Below are 23137 nucleotides of genomic sequence, written 5' to 3'. Positions count from 1 at the left end.
GTGGAGATTTCTTCTTCAGTAAGTTAAAACATTAAATGCAGGAATTCTTCCATCAGGTAGCATGAGAGAAAATGGGAAAGTATTTTAAGAAATTTCAGTGATATTATTACCAAAGGAATTAAGGCTCATGAGTCTTATGGGGTCATCCTGATCTACTGGAGGCCTCGGATTTGCTAAGGCTTGAATTCCTGGTGGCCCAGAAATGAAGAGTGCATGATGGACAGGCTGCCAGCCAGAAGGGAGAGTTTGACATGCACCCGTAATCCCAGCTACTCTGGAGGCTGAGGCAGGAGAATCACTTGAACCTGGAAGGCAAAGGTGGCAGTGAGCCAAGATCGTGCCATTGCATTCCAGCCTGGGCAGCAGAGTGAGACTCCATCTCAAATAATAATAATAAAAGAAAAAGGCAAAAATTCAGACAACTAAAGAGAAAATGGGCAAAAGAGTTGAACCAGCCCTTCACAGGAGAGGAAATGTGAAAGAATGGCCAATAAAAACATGAAAAGGGTCTCAGCCTAACAGGATGAGGTATCACATGACACCCACCAGACTGGCAAAAATCCCACAATCCAGTAAATGCAAGGGTTGGGGAGAATGGAGAGCAACAAGAACGTTCAGCCACTGCTAAGAATGGTTGTGAATTTTTTTAAGTATACTTGTATATGAAAGGATGTGTGTTTTAGATTATGAGGAAAATTACTTTTCTTACCAGGGATGAAATTTTAATAATTGAAAGCTACTGACCGGAACAGACTTGCACTTGTGTACAAAAGAAATGCCCAAGAACGTTCTAGCAACACAGTCCTAAGGGCCCCAACCTGGTCAAACACTCATCAACAGGAAAACAGAGACATTTCCCATGTTCCCCTCATAGCACGGGAGATCACACAGTAATGAAAATGAATCACGTCAATGTGGATGGGTCTCAGGAAGAGAATGGAGGACAAAAGTAGACATCGAGCAAATGCTCAGACCCAATGCATTCACACAAAATAATTCCTTCATATCAAAGTTCAAAAACTGCAGCCGAGGCAACAGAGCAAGACCCTGTCTCGAAAAGACAACAGAAAGTTCAAAAACTAAATGGCATATTGTTTAGGGATACACAAATACATGGTGAAAGAAATGTACTATGAAGAAAAGTGGGGGAATAATAAAGACTAAAGCAGAAAGTGATTCCCTCTGTAAAAGGGAAGGGACTGGGATTCAGGAGGGACCTCCAGGGAGCATCCAAACTTATGTCTCTTCAGATTCTATTCCCTAAACTTGGTGGAGGTCCTGTGTGTCCAATGTGCCGATATTCTTTATACCTTACCCATATTGTACAAATACATTTTTCTATTCAGTATTTAGAAGACAGTTATAAACAAGATTCATTAAATAGCAAGATGGCAGATCCACATCAGGAAGGAACATCAGAAACATCCATGGTGCTCCATCCATGGAACCTCACCATGGATACCCTTGTGCTCATGGGCCTGGTCTCCTCTCAAGACACAGTCAGTTGGTCACTTGGTCCACCATCTTTAAACTAGAACAGCAGCACCACCTCCTCCCTGGTCGAAGGAGCGCCTCCTCCTTCCCTGGATCTCCAGCCCCACAACCCTCAGACATGAACAGCAGCACCAGACTCTCCCCAGGTCTCCAGCTCCACAACCCTCAGACATGAACAGTAGCACCGGCTCCTCCTTGGGTCTCTAGCTTCATCACCCTCAAACTTGAACTGCAGCTCTGGCACCTACCTGGGTCTCCAGCTCCACAACTCTCAGACAACAACAGCAACACCGGTTCCTTCCTGGATCTCCAGCTCAATGACTCTCAGACTTGAAAGGCAGCACCAGCTCCTCACAAAGGATCCAGCTCCAAGGCCCTCAAACTAGAACAGCAGTAGCAGCTGCATGCTGGGTCTCCAGCTCCACAACCCTCAAAGTAGAATAGCAGCACTGGCTCCTCCCTGAGTCTCCAGCTCCTCAAGTCTGAGGGTCGTGGAGCTGGAGACCCAGGGAGGAGCTGCTGCTATTCTTCTAGTTGTCTCCAGCTCCATGACCCTCAACACGCAACAGCAGCACTGGCTCCTCCCTGCAACTGGAACCACATGACCCTCCGACTTGAACAACAGCAACACCAGCTTGCCACTGGGTCTCCAGCTCCACGACCCTCAGCCTTAAACAACAGCAGCACCAGGACCTCCCTGGGTCTCAAGCTCCACGACCCTCAAAGTAGAACAACAACGTTCCTCCCTGGGTCTTCACCTCCACAACCCTCACACTAGAACAGAATCACCAGCTCTTCCCCAAGTCTCCAGCTCCATGAGCCTCAAACTAGAGCAACATTAGCCCCTCCTTTGGTCTACAGCTCCATGACCCTCAGAATTAAACAACAGAAGCACCAGTTCCTCACCGGGTCTCCAGCTCCATGACCCTCACACTAGAACAGCAGTACCAGCTTGACCCAGTTCTCCAGTTCCATAACACTAAAATTTAAACAACAGCAACACCAGCTCCTCCTTGGGTCTCCAGCTCCCTGACCCTCAAACTAAAACAATGCTTCTCCCTGTGTCTCCACTCCACAAACCTCACACTAGAACAGCAACACCATCTCCTCCCTGGGTCTCCAGCTCCATGAACCCCAAAGTAGAAAAAAAACACGAGTTCCTTCCCAGGTCTCCAGCTCCACAACCCTCAAACTAGAACATCGGCTCCTCCCTGGTTCTCCAGCTCTACGACCCTCAAACTAGAACAACACCAGTCCTCCCCAGGTCACCAGCTCCATGACCCTCATAAACAATCCCTTCTTATGAACTTCAGCAGTCAAGAAAACTGCAGAGGAAGTGAATGAATAAATGCTTTGCTTTCAAATTGATATTTCTTTTATGTTCACACAAGTCAGGAAACTTTTCTACTTTCCATTAACCTTGCAGTCTTCTTATGTCCAAAATGTAAGATCAAAATCCACCATTTGGAATGACCTTTAAAAACTTAGTAATATTTTTAATATGATCTTATCTCACAGCTATAGAAACGATCTTATTTCTCTCTGTCTGTGCAGAAGTCTTATGAACATTCAAACTATGAATTTAGTTTGTTGAGATTTCCAGAATGCACGTTATCCCCAAATGTTACTGCCCTCCTTAAAATCTTCTAACACATTCTCATCACCTGAGCATAAATGCCAGCTCCCATCCACAGCCCACAGTGTCCAGCATGGCCCTGCCTTCTGCCCTAGCCTTCTGGTCTCCCCTCTGCTGTTACTTTCCTGCTGGACAGGCTTCTATCAGTTCCTCAAACCACACAGGCTCAAGCCTGACTCCGGGCCTTTGCCCCTGCTGTGCCCTCTGCATGGGGTGCCTTTCCCTGGCTCCCCATCCTCCTCTCAACCCACTCAGCTCCAGCCTGCTGGTCGCCCTTCAGGTCGATGAACACATGATGTTCTCCCCACATAGGCCTTTGCATATGCTGTTCTCTGTGCCTGAAACACTTTCCCCTTTCACCATCAGGGTTCACTTTTCTAATTACCATTCATCTTTGGAGTCTCCACTGAAATACCAATCCCTGCCCGCCCCCATCACTTGGACTTAAACTTGGTTAGGTTGCCAACCCCTATCTCCTGACTCCAGGAAGCTAGATGCTATCCTGGCACTTGGAACTCTCACACTGCAGTGTTTTGCACACTCGTAATTATTCAATAAGGTTGGTGCAGAAGTATCTTAGCTTTTGCCATTACTTTTAATGAACTGCAGCACCAGCTCCTCCCCACTTTTTATTGGCATTACATTTAATGGCAAAAACTGGGATTGCTGCTGCACCAACCTAATAGAATAATTTATATTTATTCATCCATCACCTGTCTTCCCCTCCAGAAAGTAAGCTCTATGAGAATAGGGACCAAATCTACTCAAATCACTCCACCTTCCTGGCACATTTTTTGTCCATAATTATTTGCTGACTGACTGATAGAGAAACACCTTCATTGTTGCTGGGATGAGCTGCATAACATGACACGCCCCTTTGAAAGTCAATGTCATGGACAGTTAGCATTTGCTTTTCACTCCTGCACCCGTGGGTTGGCTAGGCTTAGGCTGATCTAGTCTGGGCTTGACTCCAGGCTGAGGGTTGTAACCATGTGTGCTCCACATGCCTCTCCTCCTGCAGTTGGAGCCGCAGTTCCCTGGGGCACGCTCATCTTGTGGGAAAAATCAACAGCATTAGAGGGCAGGCTTGGCAGTGCCAACACATTCCAGGCTAATGCTTATGCCATGTCTATGAAAATCTCATTGGCGTAAGAAAGTCACCCAGCCACAAGCAATACCTGTGGGATGGGTAAGTCTATCCACCCTCCCTCAGGCCCTGGCAAGGATGTGGCAGTGTCACACTCTTACAGGGAGAATGAAATATTGACGCCCAATATTAAATCAACTACCGTAAGAAATGTCAACTTCTATGTCCCTACACAGGAATCATTCTTCACAAGCAGTTTCACCTGAGCTGACTTCCCTTTGCAATTAATGGTTGGTGTCTGCAGGTTTAGGCCAATGCTGTTCCCTGTGGAGGACAGAGAAGCCTCAACTGGCGTTCGACTGTTGGGAAGAACAAGATATTAGGTTGGCACAAAACAACTACAAGCCCCAGGTGGCCTGTGCCCAGTGAGACAGGAGAGGGACAGAGACCTGTGGGAGCTCAGGGTACCTTGCATCCCCAGCCTCTTGCCCCCATCTCTGCTTTCTGTTTTTTATTTGTTTGTTTGTTTGTTTGTTTAGACACGATCTGGCTCTGTCACCCAGGCTGGAGTGCAATGGTGCAATCTTGGCTTGCTGCAATCTCTGTGTCCCTGGCTCAAGCAATCCTCCCACCTCAGCCTCCCCAGTGGATGGGACCACAGGTGCATGCCACCACACCCAGCTAATTTTTTTTTTTTTTTTTCTGTAGAGATGGGGTTTTGCTGTGTTGCCTAGGCTGGTCTTGAACTCCTGGGCTCAAGCATTCCACCCCTCTTGGCCTCCCAAGTGCTGATTACAGACATGAGTCACTGAGCCCAGCCTGCTTTACTTTTCTTCACAGTACTTGGAACTTTCTATTGTACTAAGTACACATGTATTTTCTTTCTTTTTTGTCTTCCCTAGAACAGGAGCTTAACGTGGGCAGGTATTTTTGTTGATCTCATTTATCACTCTATTCCCAGTCCCTGGAACAGTGTCTGGCACAAATGATGTGTTCTAAATAAATAGTTTTAACAAATAAATAAACTATCCTACAAGAGAAGGCTAATATTTGGAACTCACTTTTCAACAGAACCAAAAAGCCAAAGACCTTTAGCCTGTCCCTACGTCTGAATGCACCCAACCCCAGAGGAGCCAGCAGAGAAAAAACAGGAACAAAGGTGGGGCAGGGAGCAGGTGGTGCCCACCCCCCAAACTAAAGACCCCTGAAACAGGTTGAACTTGAGTTGGAGAAGGGAGTCATCTAGGAACTGGGTGTGAGATTAAAGTTTAGATTTGCCTGGCCTGAATTTTGTAACACCCAACCCAAGTTATTCCATTAACTTTTGTTTTTATTTTTTGAGACAAAGTCTTGCTCTGTCACCCAGGCTGGAGTGCAGTGGTGCGATCTCAGCTCACTGCAACCTCTTCCTCCCAGGTTCAAGCAATCCTCCTGCCTCAGCCTCCTGAGCAGCTGGGATTATAGGGGCCCATCACCAGGTCCAGCTAATTTTTGTATTTTCAGTAGAGATGGGGTTTCACCATGTTGGCCAAGCTGGTCTTGAATGCCTGACCTCAAGTGATCTGCCCACCTCAGTCTTCCAAAGTGCTGGGATCACAGACATGAGCCACTGTATCCAGCCATATTGCATTCATTATTAACAAGTCTATTATTATAAATCAAAGTGACCAAAATCCTAGGGAAACTTCCCCAGATGTCATCAAGCAGCAGAGACCAGAGAACTATCAGCAGGATGGGGACTAGGGTGAGGCAGGGGAGAGAGGCGTGCATCTCTGGATTGTCAGGGTGCAGCTAGTGAGGCATAAAATTTAAGGGGGCACCAAAAAATTCATTGATCAAAATAAATATTTGAATGCAGATTTTTTTTAAAAAAAATCAAATTTAATGCAAAAATAATCCCTAATGGGAAAAGTTATCAACATTTCAACTAAGACGCAGTCCAACCCTGCATTTGAATGACTTGGCCTCACTCGCTCACCCTAACCCACCTCTGCCTCACAGAAGCTGCTGGAAGGCAGCAGCTGGAGAAAAATGAAGTCATTTCCTGCTCATATCCAGTTCAGATGTTCCATAAACTAGCTACACGTGAGACCGTGATGATCTACCTGTGCCAACCAGGACCACAATCTACCATCAGGACCACAATAACCAGGTCCATGTTGACTGGCCCTAGCTGAGCCCAGACACTTTGACTTAGAGGCTCAGGCCAGGATTGCTTCTCCCATTGACATCAAGCACTCGTTAAGAGAAAACAGACAAGGCCGAGTGCAGTGGCTCATGCCTGTAATCCCAGCACTTTGGTGGAATCCCAGCAGAGGCAGGTGGATCACCTGAAGTCAGGAGTTTGAGACCAGCCTGGCCAACATGGTGAAACCCCATCTCTACTAAAATTACAAAAATCAGCTGGGCGTGGTGGCACACAGCTGAGGCACAAGAATTAATTCAACCCAGAAGGTAGAGGTTGCAGTGAGCCAATAACAAGCCACTGCACTCCAGCCTGGGTGACAAAGTGAGACTCTGTCTCAAAAAAAAAAAAAAGAGAGAAAACAGGAAAACAGACAGCTCAGTTACGGGAACTCAGGCCTCCCTACAGATGCAATCAAGGAGCTTAGTTATTTAAAATGTAGCGTCGTGTGGGGGGTAGGATGAAGAATGATTGTGAGTTTTGACTTGATTCTCTTTCTCTGTTGCCTGGCATCTCTGGCCATGAGCACATCATTTCTGGAATCAGAGCAGAGATTGTGGGGAGAGGAAGGACAGGCCACCTGGCAATGTGGTCCTGTTTTTCTCGGACTAGCCTTTGTGTGAGGACCTGTGCCCAGTAGGCAGATTCAGGTCCCTGAGGAGAGAGGAGGAGCCAGGTAGTGGGACATTTGAGGTGATGACCCTTCCCCAGCTGCCCAGAGCCCATTTGGCACCGAAGGTCACTTCCAGAATGTTGGGTTGGCCCTCAGGGATCTGGTTGGGACTCTCGGGGCCATTAGGTTCTGGCAGGCCCAAGTCTGGTTGTGAAGACACCTGGGAGAGCTCTGACACCCTCTCCGGCCACTCGCACACACAGCACTGACAGGCCACAGCAGGTCTGCCCACGCCCCTCTCCTTGTTCACTTGGCACCTGACCAGTCATCATGGATGCTGACCATTGCTTGAGTGTAGGGTCCCCAAGTTCCTGCTGGGCCAGCAATTGTGCCCCTTGTGCTGATGTATCTTGGGGTGCCAGCGCAGGGTCTCCTTTGGGATACAGACAGCATCTCTGCACCAACCGGCGGGGACACAGGTGTGTTTCAGGACAAACACCTGGGCTGGCTGGACAACACAGCCTGCACCCAGTAGCTCTGATTTTCCTGAATCCCAGAGTTGGCATAGTGGAGTCATTCCCTCAGCCAAACCAGTGGGAACATCCTTGGGCAGGACGAGGAGTGCTCAGAGCAGACGAATGAAGTTCTGCAGGAAATGACATCTCCTCTGAGAAGTGAGGGCTGTGAAATCAATCCAAGGACACTTTCTGAGCACCTCCAGGGTGCACACCCGGGCTCAGGGAGCAGGGGAAATGTCAGCCAGTAAGTACATGTCTGTGCTCTGTGGATGGGCCAGAAAGGGCTGCAGCAAGGAAGTCACAATCACAGAGGAGAAAACGGCCAGAGTCACAGTCTGGTTTGTCCCTTTCTCATTGGGTGCTGCCAGGAGTCCAGTCCAAGCAGGTGACTCCCAAGCAAAGGTATTAAAATGGACTAAGGCCCTCTAATCGCTTCCTGGTGTCTTGAGATAGCCTCCAACCAACTGGCCCCACCGCGGGGCCCTGCACTAGCTTCCCCAAGAAGAAACTGGGAGGCTGAGGGGCTGAGCTGCCAGGAGATCTTTCACCAGTCCCTGTGGACCTGTTGAATGTTTAACTTATCCTTTAAAAACATGCCTGCCTCTTTGCGTGTTAACTCTCTGTAAGGAGCATGTGTTACTTGGCTAAAGAAGGAAAACATGACTCAAAACCACCTGTGCATTTAGCAAGCACCAATTCCCAGCCCAGAGCAGTGGATTTGCTGCTGCAAGAATCTAAACTTCAACACCCACGTGGAGCCTTCAAAGGCCGCCTGGCCCCAAGCTCACCCTTTGGAGTTCACTGACGGGTGTGTTTGGAGTTGTTTCTTCCTGGTGTCTGGTGTCAGGAAAAAGAAGACACAGGGACACCAGTTGGGGGTTTAATCCCATCAGATCCAAACCTCGGTTTTCTGTGTCCGTTACATTACCCCATCGAGATGCCCCTGGGGCTGAATGATCAAGTCGAATCTATTCTTGACCAGATGGTTGAAGCCACACACACCCTCTAGGGCCCTGCGTAGGGGTGGAGTCACTTCTCGGTTTTATCTCACAGCAGGGATGACCCCTCACTGGGCACCCCAGCTCAGATCTCAAGACAAACAGGCGCTGGGGACAGTGGGTGGAAGGAGGGGCCCCTCATGGGAGGACTCACGGGGTGAGAGACCCACACCCAACCGGGCAATTCACACTCGGGATCTTTCAGGCCCTCGGAGGAAATGGTTCACAGTGAACACAGGTCCTGCTATTCAGTCACAATTATCTGCAGCAGGGACAACCACTCCCTCCAAAGAGATGAATTCAGTAAGGCAGAAACTTTAGCTCAAGATGAATTTTTTCTTGAAAATATTCCTGAGGCTGCCTGATGGAGTTTAAATGTTGTCAAAAGACTTTCAAAGGAAATTTGGTTCATTATTACTCTTCTTCAACAGTGGGGGCTGAGAAATGATCTTCCGGAAATGCTACAGGAGGGAAGCTGAGTTCACCATCACCTTTTCTCACCATCACTCATACAAGGCCATCACTCATACAAGGCCAGGCCCCCTCACCACTACTGCTAACCCAGGTCCCCTTTGGTAAACCTGGAAAACTCACATTCCCTTTCAATTTCAGATCTATACATGATTTAAGTGTGGTGTCTAAAAACGAAGCAAAGGGAGTGCATTGGGGAAAAAATGTTCTCAGAAAATGTGTATCTTGTGCTCCAGCCACGTGGTCCCCCCACCTCCTATGGCTTCAGGGCAGCTCCGTGGCCAGCTGTGCCCCCTCCCCAGAGTCAGCAGCAAGCTCAGGACGTGTTCCCTTCTGCAGTTCCAGGTCTGACCCCAGCCCTGGCTCCAGGCCAAGGCCTCCTGCATTTGACCTCTGGGAGTCCCTTTCTTTGTGGCCAGTGATGTCGAAGGTTCCTGCAGGGGCCTAGAGCCTGTGGTCCCTGAGTCCATCAGAAATGCAGCCTGTGCCAGGTAGGCAGCATCAAGCCTGCCACCCAACACCACGGGCTGCAAGGGTGAACATCTGTGCAGAGTCTGGTGGGTAAGAAATGCTGTGCCTCTTACTTTTCTTTAAGTCCACCTCATTGTGACTGCAGTCTCCGCCCCCCTGGGCTGCTAGGAAATGCCATCTCAGCCAGTCTTCCTCTCCCAACCTGAGAGGAGGTCCATGTTGCAGGCCTTGCCTAGGCTAACGTTGGGAATAAGGGAAGCCAAGCCAAGCCTTCTGCTCTCGGTTCCTGGTTATCTTGAGATGCCTGTGTTCCACCCAGCCCTTGCAGTCCCTCAGGTGCGCTGGGGCAGGCAGTGTAGCATGATGAGCACAGCTTCCAGAAGCGGACTGCCTAGACTCCATACCACATGTTGCCACCTACCCCTTGTGTGACACTGAGCAGTGATTAAACACTCTACGCTTCAGTTTCCTCATCTGTCCAGTGACAGCACTCACCTGCTCATAAGGTACAGTAAGGCCATAGGAGATGCTTAGACCAATCCCTCACAAACAGGGGTTCCTCGGGCGGTAGAGGCTGTTCCATCTCAGGCCCAAGACTGGCAATACCTCCTGACACTCTTGGGAATGCAACACAAGTCTCCACCACTGTCCAAACACAGACTTTAGTAAGGCTGCGAAGCTCTGCATAAAGCTCCTCGGCCTACCTAGCTGCTGGTCAAAGGCTCCCACCCTCCTGGACACTTGGGAAAATCTCCTCACTGGTTCAGGGTTTTGCAAAAGCCAATAACTTTGGCCTTCTTTGACTCACTTGCCGTTGCCACCTAGTTCCTCCCAGCAGACGCCACCTATATCAGTCTTCTGTTGTCACAATGGTGGGGCATAACAAACCGTTGCCCAAACTCAATGGCTTATAACATGAACTTCTGTTCTCACTCTGAGAGTCTGCAGGGTGACTAAGGTTTGGATGATCTGGGGTGATCTAAGGGTAGCTCTGCTCCAGGCTACAGGTTGGGCTTGGATTCGCAATACATGACTTTTTCTAGACCCGGGCACAAGGGTCAGCAGCTCCGCAGGACACACGCTTCTTGTGGCAGTGCACTCAGTGCCTCTGCTCACAGCTCACACATTCATATTCTTTTGGCCAAAGCAAGTCACTCGGCCAAGCCCAACATCAGTGGGGCAGGGATGAGTTTGTTACCCCATAGTCAGAGTGAGGGAATTGACTATCTGCTAAACAATAATGTTAACTTTCACATCACCCCAAACCCTAACTTCTGACATTAACAAGACTGCCTCCCTGCTTAAAATGGAAGAAAAGAAAAGGGGAAAACAAGAAGAGAAAAAGGTTAACAACTCTGACAAAAATTTCCCACCAAATCTATATGCCCACCAGGCTGGCCAGCCTGCAACAGCAGACCCTGACGTTGTTTTAGCCCCAGGGGAGTGTTCTGTGCTGTTATGCGATCTCTCCCATCAATCATTCCTCCCCTCGGCATCCCCACCACACAGGCCTGGCTAAGAAGACCAAGCTGCTCCAAGATCTCCAAGACCCTAGTGCTTCAAATCCACGCTTACTCTGGGTGAGGTTCCAGATCAAGCCCTGTTAGGATACACTGAAGACACAACCTCTGCCATGAAAAACATCATTTCATGGGGGATTTGAGAAAATTCTAGAAAGCATAGACTGTAGTCATATTACAGGTACAAGTCCACGAAGATGGAAAGTGAATGTGATATTTCCCCAGAGATAAAAGCAGAGACAAGCAAAGACAAGAACCCTTGTGGCCGGGAGTAGTGGCTCATGCCTGTAATCCCAACACTTTGGGAGGCCGAGGTGGGTGGATCACCTGAGGTCAGAGTTCAAGACAAGCCTGGTCAACATGGCAAAACCCTGTCTCCACTAAAACTACAAAAATTAGCTGGGCATGGTGGCAGGCACCTGCAATCCCAGCTACTTGGGTGACTGAGGCAGGAGAATCGCTTGAACCTGGGAAGTAGAGGTTGCAGTGAACCGAGATCATGCCACTGCACTCCAGCCTGGGCGACAAAGAGAAACTCCGTCTCTAAAAACAAAAAGAACACTTGTGAGGAGCATTGCGAGATCTCTGCAGAAGCTTCTCTCTCCTTCTCTTCTTTGACCACACCAACACAATGGGGTGTGGGTACAGTAGAGGCCTGTGGGACTCAGGGTGGAGTCAACCTTCCTGTGAAGTGAATGGCTCCAGAGCAGTGGTTCTGCAGTCACCAAAGCCACCAGCTATAACCAAGGCAACATGGGTCTCCGGATCAGAAATGTGCTGAGAACAGAAGGTTGACAAGCAGGACTGCCTTAGAAAACCTAAGACATTCAGCCACTGACAATGTAACCTATCACCTAATTCTGGCTCAAGGTCAAAGTCTTGAAAAGAACATTGTGGAGAAAGGAGCAAAATGAGGAGATGAAATAAGGATTCTGAGAAACAAGGAAAGGCCAATGCCATGGTCCCTCTTAAACCATGTAGAGTGAATACATGGTTCCCAATGCATTTGAGGACAAATGATGGTAAAATACTGGGCCGTGGATTGGAGGGCCTTAGAAATGTTCTTTCAAAATGACTCCTTAATACAAATATAGACACTATTCAGTGATCCCACAGCATGAATCCACCACAGATGGTGCCCTCAGCTTCTCTCTTGTTTCTCTGGGAAAAAATAAAACTGAGGTACAGCTGAAATCATCTGGCCCTTGGAAGCACACCATCATAGATTCAAATCTAGCTCTGATACTTTCTGTGTGACCTTGGGCAAATTACTTAACTTCTCTGGACCTCAGTTTACTCATCCACAAAATGCATGTGATACCGAAAAGGTTGACATAACAGTAAAAGAAACAGCACAGATAGAACATCTTGTGTCCTACCTAGTAGATTATGAGATGCTTAGACCGATAACCTAGTAGGTTAGTTCCCTTGTTTACCTAGGCTTGGCTAGGACACAACCAAGCACATTTTCACTGTACATTAGGAGGTGATGCTGTAAAGAGCTCTTGAGGAGGGCGTTCAGAGCAAATCATCATGGACGATCTAATTTATCTCCTCTTTTATTCCTAATGCTGCCAGTTTGGAGACAGCATAAATGGAAGTATTTTCCAGAAGTACTGAACATTTGGTCACAGTCTCCTGATCTTTGAAATGGACATAAATATTAAATATCTCAGGGGAAATGCACACTCAGATAGTATTAGTGGCTAGTCACATTCAGCAGGCACTCACTATGTGCCATACTAAGCACATGCTAGCTCATTTCATCCTCACACCCACACTTTGAGGTGGGCATTATTATCTGATCCATTTTACAGATGAAGAAACTGAGGCACAGCCAAAGTAACTTAGACAAGATTGCAGAGCTGTAAGAGGCAGAGCTGGGACCTGAGCCCATGAGGTCTGACTCCAGAGCCTGCATATTCACCTGTGCACTCCATGAAAGCTCCGAGACCCAGCTCTGCAGGGGCAACGAAGTCCCTAAGTTTGTCTTCATCCAGTTACACTGAAGTCATTCCCTTTCATGGGTCTCTAAGACCCTAAAGAGATTTTTTAGTTTTTCAAAAAGTCTAGAGTAGAGCCATTTCACCAGACCCTTCCCAGATGCTCCAAAAATTTTCCTTCCACCATGTCAGGAATGACAAGGAAGAGTCAGCCACGGCTGACGAGGACGAGGAGATATCCAGTGTAAGGGCTCCAACCAGATGTCTAATCAGGACTTGAATCATTGTCCCTTCAACACGCCATGCTCCACAACCCATGGTGAGGGCTCTGGGAGGGCCAGCTCCATCCTGGAGTTATGGAGGATGGGCACTGAGTCTTCCAGGACAGAGGGGGTGGCACAGGCTGTGCCCCATGAGTTGCAGGAGAGACAGATGCATGAATGTGGGGGACACCCCTGGTGTTCCCACCCAGCACCTGCTGCTTTTTCTGGGTCCTGAGTCCTCTTTGGAAAAGCCACACCTCCCCAGCTCTCCATCCGTGGGTGGGGTGGACCCAGCCCTGCTCGTTCAGTGCAGGGTTCAGCCTTGGCTGAAGCAGTTGGTTCAGGGAGGAGCTCATGAGAATCACCCTTCAAATGAAATTCGATCCAAGGGCTGTTTTATGAATGGTAAAAGAGGCTCCCTTTCCCCTGGGATAGGGAAGCTGGGAGAAGGAAGAGGGGCTCCTGGAGGCATCATCACAAGGAGAGGGCCATCCTCCAAATGCACCAACTAAACAAACGAGCCTGGAGAGTCACAGAGACAGGGAGACCTCGCAATGTCATCTGAGCACCCGGATGGAGCAGTACCTGAAGGCAGCTGGCCTTTTGTGTTAGTTTTCTATTCTTGTGTCAAATTACCATGCACTTAGTGGCTCAAAACTGCACCTATTTATTAGCTCATAATTCTGTAGATGAGAAGTTTGGCCCACCAGTACTGGGTTCTGCTCAGAGTCCCACAAGGCTGAGATCAAGATGTTGAGTTCTTATTGACTCAGGGGCAAAATCTGCTTCCAAGCTAGTTCCTGTTGTTGACACAATTTAATTCCATTTGGTTACAAGACAAAAGCTCTTCCTTCCAGGTATTCTGAAATGTACGATAGATTATTGTAAAGCGTAGTTACCCTACTGATCTATACAATACTAAATATTTCTTCTATATGACTATGCATTCATACCCATCAATCAACTTCCTTTCATGCCCCTACCCCCTACCCTTTCCAGCCTCTGGTAGACACCAATCTACTTTCTATTTTTATGAGATCCACCTTTGTGGCTCCCACGTGGGAGTGAGAACATGTGATATTTGTCTTTCTGTGCTTGGCTTATTTCACTTAAAATGATGGCCCGTAGCTCCATCCATGTTGCCGCAAATGACATGACATCATTCTTCTTTATGGCTGAATAATAACCCATTGTGTGTATAAGACTTTTTAAAACCCATTCACCCACTGACAGGCACTTAGGTTGATTCCATATTTTGGCTCTTGTGAATACTGCTGCAGTAAACATGAGAGTGCAGAGAAACAAAACAAAACATGAAAAGCTAAGGTTCCCAAACTCCCATCTTCGGGCCAGATGTCCACCAGGAACCACTCTCGGCTCCTAGAAGCCTCCTGAGTCTTTGGCATTCAGGCCCCTCCAGTTTTTGTTTTTTTTTTTTTTTTGAGACAAAGTCTCACTTTGTTGCCAGGCTGGAGTGCAGTGGCGTGATCTCGGCTCATTGCAATCTCTGCCTCTTGGGTTCGAGCAACTCTCCTGCCTTAGCGTTCTGAGTAGCTGAGATTACAGGCTCATGCCACCATGCCTAGCTAATTTTTGTGTTTTTAGTAGAGACAGGGTTTCACCATTTTGGCCAGGATGGTCTTGATCTTTTGACCTGTGATCTGCCTGCCTCAGCCTCCCAAAGTGCTGGGATTACAGGCTTGAGCCACCACGCCAGGTCACTCCCCCATTTTTAAGCCAATGGCATTTTGAATAACTCTTGTGATTTGAATTCCTAACTTCTATCTCCGATCTCTAGGCCCAGAATTAAACAGCTAGCGTGATTAGGTCAGGTTCACTTGCTAATCTGCCTTCTGATTACCTCAAAGTCAGTCAACTAATAGCCTTAATTAGATCTGCACAATCCCCAGTGTCATATGATGTCACAGGAGTAGTAGCCTATTCACAAGCTCCCACTCCACCCACACTCAAGGGGAAGAGGCTTTATAAGGAAGAGGGTCATTGGGAATCGTTTTGGTATCTGCCAGCCACACCTCTGGACTCTTCAGTGATGTGAGGCCTAACATTCTTTTGTTTGTTTGTTTGTTTAAGGTAATTTGAATTGCTTCTCACTTAAAACCAAAAGAGTAGGCTGGGAGTGGTGGCTCATGCCTGTAATCCCAGCATTTTGGGAGGCTGAGGTGGGGCAGATCACTTGATGCCAGGAGTTCGAGACCAACCTAGGTGACATGGTGAAAACCCGTCTCTACTAAAAATAAAAAAATCAGCAGTGTGTAGTGGCATATGCCTGTGATCCTAGCTACTCAGGGGGCTGAGGCATGAAAATCATTTGAACCCAGGAGGTGGAGGTTGCAGTGAGCTGAGATTATGCCACTGTACTCCAGCCTGGGTGACAGAACAAGGCTCTATATCAAAAAAAAACAAAACAAAACAAAAACAAAAGAGTTATCCATGCAATGGAATGCTATTCAGCCATAAAAAGGAATGAAATGCTGATTCATGCTACAGTGTGAATGAACCTTGAGAACATTATAACAAGTGAAAAAAGCCAGACACAAAAGATCACATAGTATATGGTCCCATTTATGAAATGTCCACAATAGCCAAGCCATAGAGACAGAAAATAAATCAGTAATTCCCTAGGACAGTTGGGGAAGGACTGCTAATGGGTACAGGGTTTCTTTTCCGCAGTGACAATGTTCTGGGACTGGATATTGGTGAGGGTTGCATTACCTTTTGAATACTAAAAAATACTGAATTTTATACTGTTAAAGTGTGAGTTGTATGTGAATTTTGATTTATATCTCAAAAATCAAAATGAAATGAAGAAACAAAGTGCCTCAGTATAAAAGGAGAGCAAGAAAATAAAAAATGCGGTCTGATTGGGAGAAGTCAGACTGCGTGGCTTCTCTCCGGGAAGAGGGAACCTTGCCTCTGAAGTCATCATCCCCGTCACACTTTTCACAGTCATGCCATTCGCTGGGGCGGCAGAAGTAAGAGAGAGAATCAAATTATTTTCTAAATGTCTCACATTACTGTGGGTTAGCCTGACACACTGCTTATGAAAGCTCTTGCTCAAAATCACCTATTATTTGATAGGCTTGCGAAAGAGAACTTCTTCTGGAGTTCATTCCCCGAAAGTAAAATGAATGGCTTATGGTGAGTGTTACAAATCAGTCTTTGTACAAAGGGAAACAGACTTTGGCTGTAAGAACCAGAGTCATCTTTTCCCCTAGAGCAGTTTCTGAAGAGGCCATTCATTAAAAAGTAGTTTGTAGATTTCCCCCATATGGGGGTGAGTTAATTCGTTCAGCCATTTCGGGTGGAAGTTCTGAACGTCGCTGGCCCATCATCCTCCCCAGCAAGGGGCACAATCCCAGGTCTCTCGAGGGATGGCTTTGGGAACACATGCCCAGCCCTTACATCCTTCTCAGACAACAGCCTCCTCACACTCCCAGGCGTGGCCTGCAGCTGCCCTCTGTGACCTGACTCCTGTCCACAGCAGACTGGAAGGGGTAGAGTCCTCCGACCTAGGGGCCAATCAGAATCTCTTTAAGGCACTGAACTAAAGAAATGCACATCTGGGGACCATGGGGGCTGCGATTTTCAGCCACGTCATCAGGGAGGCAAAAAGAAGAAAAGAATGAAGTAACTGGCCAGGGAGCACGTGAGAGGCTCCGAGGAGAGGGGCAGAGTGACAGCCACATTTCTTGATGGCTTCCCAGGTCTGGTTCTGCCCTTCTGAGCCTGGACCCACCTCCCACCACTGACTTCCTTTAGATGGCCCGTGTCTTGGTCCCAGGTTCCCATCCTCCCCTGCAGCTGCCCTGAGTGGCTGTTTCCAGGCAAGACCAAAGGTCACCTCACTGAGACCCCTCGTTTTCTCCCAGAGGGAAGATTCCAGAGATTCAGAGGAGGGATCCTATAAGAGCTGGCATGGGAGGGGTCTCACATCTTCTGGCAGCAGGAGCATGGGAATCCAAAGTTGTCCTCACCTGGAGGGCTGGGCTAACTGCAGTGCAGTCAAGGGTCTCGGCCATAAGTAACAAGGATGCGCCTGAAAAGTGTGAGGAGAAAAGGCTCCATCAGGAGGGTCTCCAGCCTCCCAGAGTAGAGGAGGGTGGGGAACAGTGGAAGGAACCACAGAATCCACCAAGAGACAGCCCCCACCCAGAACTGGACGGTCAGGATGCTACCCCTGGGACAAGGGATCCCCCCCCCGCTTCTTTCCCTCACTTGCTCAAAACTCAAAGTCCCAGGAAAGCGCACGTGAGGGGTCACTTAGGCCAGGGCTCATCCCTCAGGAAACCCGCATCGGGAGACAGGGTTGCGCCCTCAGCTTCCCTAGGGAAACGTTACCAGCAATCCCCTCCTCCTGCAACTGTCCCACATGGGAGGGGAATTCCCAAAAATAAGTCAGGCAGCATCAGGGAGGGGAAGTGGATCACGGCAGCAGGAAATGATTTCTGTCCCCCTATCTGTCACTTGGGCCGGGAACACAGGGAGCCTTGAATGCTGGGCTCATGGCTCAGCTCTTCATAGAGCAGGTGTGGGCAGAATCTTGACGGATCTCCGCATGTGACAGGCAGGTCCACGCCGCCACCTTTCAGCATCTAAACTCCAGGTGACATGTGGCAAGGCAGTACTCGGGATTATTTGCTTTTACAATGAATATTTATTTCTTTTATGACAAAAGTGATTTTTTACTTAGGAAATGTGAAAGCTACAGGTTCTGAGAGTGGCAAGCTAGCAGTTAAGGCTGATGGGTGCAAATGCCTCCAGATGACCCTGATGGGTCATCTGCACAGGTTTGGTCTCCGTGGTGGCTCCAGCACTGTACTCGATGCCCAGAGCTCAGAACAGTGAGTCTTGTGGACACAGCTGGCCCCGGGCGCCCAGCTGGGCTTCCCATTCTCCTGTGGCCCATCCTTTAGATTCCCTGTAAGACTATATCAGGACCACAGCACTTGCTGCCATTTGCCCTGTGCAGACACGGCCAGCACATACACTTCTCGCTGCTGACATTTCTTAGACATGGCGTCTCCGAGATTTCCATTCTTTCTGCAGCAGCCTCCTGCCTTAAGACAATCATGCCTCCGGCTGGGCTCTACGGGGTCTTTCCCTCATGCCCTGATGAGCCACACAGAGGCCGGCAGCTGTGAGGATGTGTCCCTTGCTGCAGACCTCCCAGAGCAGTGAGCTTGGGGCTGGGCATTAGTGTGGCTTGCAGTGTGCAGTGCCAGCCTCACCAGCCTCTCTCCCTCAAGACCTCAGAGAAATACCATTCCTGGGCCCTAGAATGTCAGATCTGGAAGGAGGCCTGGGACCATCTCACCCAGGGGCTTTGTCTCCGTTGCATCTGAACTCTGTTCACAGAGGCCTGGTGGTGCTCCTGGGTCCTGGGTTTCTGGAGACATCACCTCCACCCATCACCCAGTAGAGCAAATATCAACATCATGTCCAGTCCATCGTACTTGGGAAAGGATGAGGCACATGAGACCTGGGGAGGAAAAATGCTATTAAGGAATTTGCCCCAGGTAGAGCCTGGATGAGTGACTGTGGGGCATTTTATAATTTGCAAAGGCCTGTCACACCCTGTTGCTTCATCTGACCTTCATAATGGTTGGCCAATGGGAGTGATCCTGCAGGTCACACATCTAAGACCAGATTGACTGCATGATGCATCATTGTACTGTGTACCACTGAGAAAGAAAACACATTGACAATTAAATTCTGACACGTGATCAGATCCCATCAATTATGTGACATAACCAGACTAGAGAGATATTAACATGAGAAAAAGGTGCGTCTTAGAATCAATGAAATTCAGTGTTCTCTCCATTTGATAGACCAGAGACACATTGCAAAGTGTTCTGATGTGTTCACACACAGCTGGTTGGTGGTCGAGCCTCTGCATGACCTCAGCTTCCTGGGGACCATCTCCAGTCAGTGGCAGACGTGGAGATGTGCTGCACCGATCCCCTTTTAAGGAAGAATTTGCTGCCCCGCATGGAAAATGTGCTCAGCAGAGAGGCTCCCACTTCTTTCAGGCTACTCCAAAGCTCACAGAAGAGCAGGCAGGTGCACTGCATACTCATTCCTACCCTAAAACGTTGACCTTAAGTGTTGGAAGAAATGCAATGGGCTAAAGTGTTGGACCCAAGGCTGCAGCCATGAAAGTTGGTTCCCATGACAGAGGGAGGAGGCTGGGGTTAGTGCAGGGACAGGGAGAGGAGGAAGGAGAAAGATTGTCACCATCCACCTGTCCACTCCATCACCACTTTGGGGAGAAACAGAGAGTGGGGAGAAGCTGTGGTTCCCTGAAGACCTGAAGGTTCTCCCTCCACATTGTCTTCCTCAAGATCATAAAAAAGGAATGAAATATTGACAACTTTTCCCACATAACCTAGTGTAGTGGTTAATTTTATATGTCAACATGAATAGACTACAGGATGCCCAGATAGCTGGTAAAACATTATGCTAGGTAGTTCTGTGAGGATGTTTTTGGAAGAGATGAGCATTTGAATCAGTAGACTGAGTAGGGAAGCTCCACCCTCGCCAGTGTGGATTGATACCCCTCCATTCATCCTTCCATTCATCCAGGGCCTGGATAAAACAATAGAACAAACTAGTAGAGGAAAGGCCAATTCACACTCTGTTTAAGCTGGGACATCCACCTTATCCTGACCTCAGACACGAGTGCTTCTGGTTCTCCTGGTTCTCAGACCTTGGGACTTGGAGTGAATTCTACCACCAGCCTTCCTGGTTTTTCCATATTGCAGCTGGGAAGTCACAAGACTTCTCAGCCTCCATAATCACATAGGCTCATTCTCATAATAAATATAGATATAGATATAGACATCTGTTCTGTTTCTTTTTCTTTTTCTTTTTTTTTTGGAGATGGAGTCTTACTCTGTTGCCAGGCTGGAGTGCAGTGGCGTGATCGCAGCTCATTGCAACGTCCACCTCCCAAGTTCAAGCAATTCTTCTGTCTCAGCCTCCTGAGTATCTGGGACTACAGGCTTGTGCCACCAAGTCCAGCTAATTTTTGTATTTTTACTACAGACAGGGTTTCACCATGTTGGCCAAGATGGTCTCAATCTCTTGACCTCATGATCCACACCTCGACCTCCCGAAGTGCTAGGATTACAGGCATGAACCACAGCACCTGGCTTTTTTTCTTTTTCTTTTTTTTTGAGAGAGAGTCTCACTGTGTCACCCAGACTGGAGTGCAATGGCACAATCTTGGCTCACTGCAACCTCTGCCTTCTGGGTTCAAGCCATTCTCCTGCCTCAGCCTCCTGGGTTGCTGGGATTACAAGCATGTGCCACCACACCTGGCTAATTTTTGTATTTTTAGTAGAGACAGGGTTTCACCATATTAGCCAGGCTGGTCTCAAACTCCTAACCTCAAGCGATCCACCCACCTTGGCCTCCCTAAGTGCTGGGTTTACAGGCATGCGCCACCACACCCAGCCTATCTGTTCTGTTTCTCTAGAGAGCCCTAATACACCTAGCCTTAATAATCACATCTTCATTCTTTCCCACCCAGGGTTATTTAGTGAATGCATTGGTTTATTTATTTATTCATTCCATAGATACTTACTGAAGGCTTACTATGTGCCAGAAATCTTACAGGTACTTCAGTTGTGGCAGCAGAAAAACGCAGCCTCAAATTTATGCCCTTAAGAAATATATTTTCCACTAGAGAGAAACTGGCAAGCAAGTAAGATGCAAACCATCCGGGCTGTGTATAAGACCCGTGCAGCGCGTCACCTCAGGTTTCCCCAACTTCTACTGCAGGAACTGACTCAGTGCAGGTCCACAGGATGCCACTGTGTTCCAACTGCCTCCTGCTCACCCTGTGGGTGAGGGAGGCATCCTCACCCTAAATAGTATGAGATGGCCGAGCACACGACACCCAGTGCTGGACAGATGAGATGGGCAGCAGGTCAGTCACAAACACTCACAGCCCACAGGGGAGGACAACACGCACCCTGCAGAGGCACAGGAGGTGCGCCTAGGAACAGAGAGAACAGGAGGGGCTGGGGGAAGCAAACCTTGAAGTAACAGGGGGTGAGGTGCCCCTGGTTCCTGTGGGCAGGGAGGCGAAGGCAGTTAAGCTGAGGACCAGGTAGAATGCGGCTGCTCCAGTCGACAGGGAACCTGCCAGGTAGGAGCCTTTCCCACTGAGCTGGGGGCATATCGGTGAGGGAAGGGAACTAGCTGGGGGCGTATCAGTGAGGGAAGGAAACTAGTGGTTAGGCCTCTGCAACCCTGTGAAGCTCAAAGACATCAAGGCCATACTTAACATTGCACCTCAATTTCAGGCCTTACACCACACATGTCCTGAGACCAACTCCCCAAGATTCTGGATCCTCCACCAATTCTGGATTCAGCTAAGGTGCCACAAAGATGAGCGTGGGATCTGGCTTCCCCAGCAGCCGCCAAGGGAATGGGTGATGGTGTTAAGAAAGAGATGACTCCCTGAAGAGCAAACCTGGACCCTTGAGGGAGAGGAGAAAAGAGAGATTAGCTATAAATGGCCCCTCCCAACCATCCTCATATGGGGCGTTTCTGCACACCTTGTCTGGAGATGGTCTATGTGACCTGGTGACCAGCTGGGTCTCTGGGAGGCTGTCACCAGCTCAGTCATCACTTCCCAACCTCCTCACCTCGCTTCCTGTTTCCCCACCCTGGACCCTTGGGACTGCATCTACCCCAAAGGCACTGACTCTTGTGGTTGACCTTCGGCTCTGGGTGAGGAGGTCTGGGCTAAGATGATCTCCTCCAGTATCCCTGGGAAAGACTGAGTCAGACGGTGACAATGCTGTAAAGGAAACTGACACAGAAACAGGGCAGGAAGGGCCAGAGAAATAGAACTTTGGCCTCATTTCCCACTGGGTCATGTGGGGCTGAGAGTCCAGGAGATAAAGGATGACCCAGGAGCCCTGGGATCCAGGAGAAGATGGACTTCAACAGGGATAGAAGGCATCCCACGATTAACTCCATGCTCTCAGGGTGAAATGTGCTAAGGAAGGTGTGTATTTAGGGGCAGAAATGTGAGGGTCTTTCCAGGCTCATGCAGCATTGTGGGGCTTCCTATCACTCCCTGTCAATTGAGGTGTGGGCCAGGGAAGGGGTGGCTTCATGTGGAGGCCAAGGGACTCCCAGGCACCTCTCGGCTTATAGATGAAGTAGTGGAGTGTGGGAAGAGCTGGTCCTTCTCAGAGTAAAATGCTTACAGCAATAAGGAAAAGTCTGAGAGCCACACATCGACAAGTCCCCTGCTGGTCACCTTAGCCACTTGCTGCTGATGCCCCGTAGCTCTGCTCTCCTGTCCTCTGTGCGGCAGCTTTCTCCTCTGCCTTGTGCCCTCATAGAGACAAGACGGTTGCCATCTCACCTGCCATGACATCCACTCAGAGTCATGACCAGAATAAAGAAGATAGAAAAGAGATTCCCTTAAATTAGAGAATCCAGAGGATCCCCTTAAATTAGAGAGCCCAGAAGGCCCTACCAAAAGACTCCCAAATTATATCTCATTGACTAGCCTTGACTCACATGTCCCCCAACAAGCCAATCACTAAAAGTAAATGAGATTGCCACCATGGGCTCAGACCAATGGTAATCCACTCCCTGGTGTTAGAGAGCACATTGCTTCCCAATATCTGAGCAAAATCAGGGCTCTGCTTGCAAAGAAGAAGGATATCTGAATGTTGGGGTCTACAGCAGCAATTAACCAACTAACTGTGAATTACAGTGGAATGGCCAAATGCCTTGGGAATGAATGAATAATGTACTTGCAAAAAGACATATGAAGATCCCACATGCACTTCAGAGCCCTCTTTTTGGAACTTTTGATGAGTCTGAAAGTTTGACTTTCCATTAGAGGCTGTGATTCCTACCCAATACATTCATAACATCAAGGACATTCT

At 48.4% G+C, this 23137-nt stretch overlaps 1 long non-coding RNA gene across 12 annotated transcripts in view; it reads right to left on the bottom strand.

Moving 5' to 3' along the window:
• The window catches only part of LOC135970553 (uncharacterized), a 93447-nt gene that overhangs the window by 38105 nt on the left and 32205 nt on the right, over window positions 1–23137 (bottom strand). The window contains exons 4-7 of one of the 12 annotated variants that reach the window (XR_012433533.1): window positions 18812–18901; window positions 18535–18699; window positions 17195–17256; window positions 12537–14061 (exon numbers count right to left, since the gene is read on the bottom strand). The exons of 8 other annotated variants lie outside the window; for them this stretch is intronic. This is a non-coding gene — a long non-coding RNA (uncharacterized lncRNA). Of the gene's footprint in view, window positions 1–12536; window positions 14062–15576; window positions 16730–17194; window positions 18700–18811; window positions 18902–23137 lie in introns of those variants that run through there. 3 more of the 12 variants (XR_012433532.1, XR_012433531.1, XR_012433530.1) reach the window with 3 other exon arrangements.

The sequence above is a fragment of the Macaca fascicularis genome, chromosome 4 (assembly GCF_037993035.2).
Source record: "Macaca fascicularis isolate 582-1 chromosome 4, T2T-MFA8v1.1".
Classification (NCBI taxonomy): Eukaryota; Metazoa; Chordata; class Mammalia; order Primates; family Cercopithecidae; genus Macaca; species Macaca fascicularis.
Note: the sequence above shows the minus strand (reverse complement) of the source record. Positions and strands in the feature narration are given on the sequence as shown.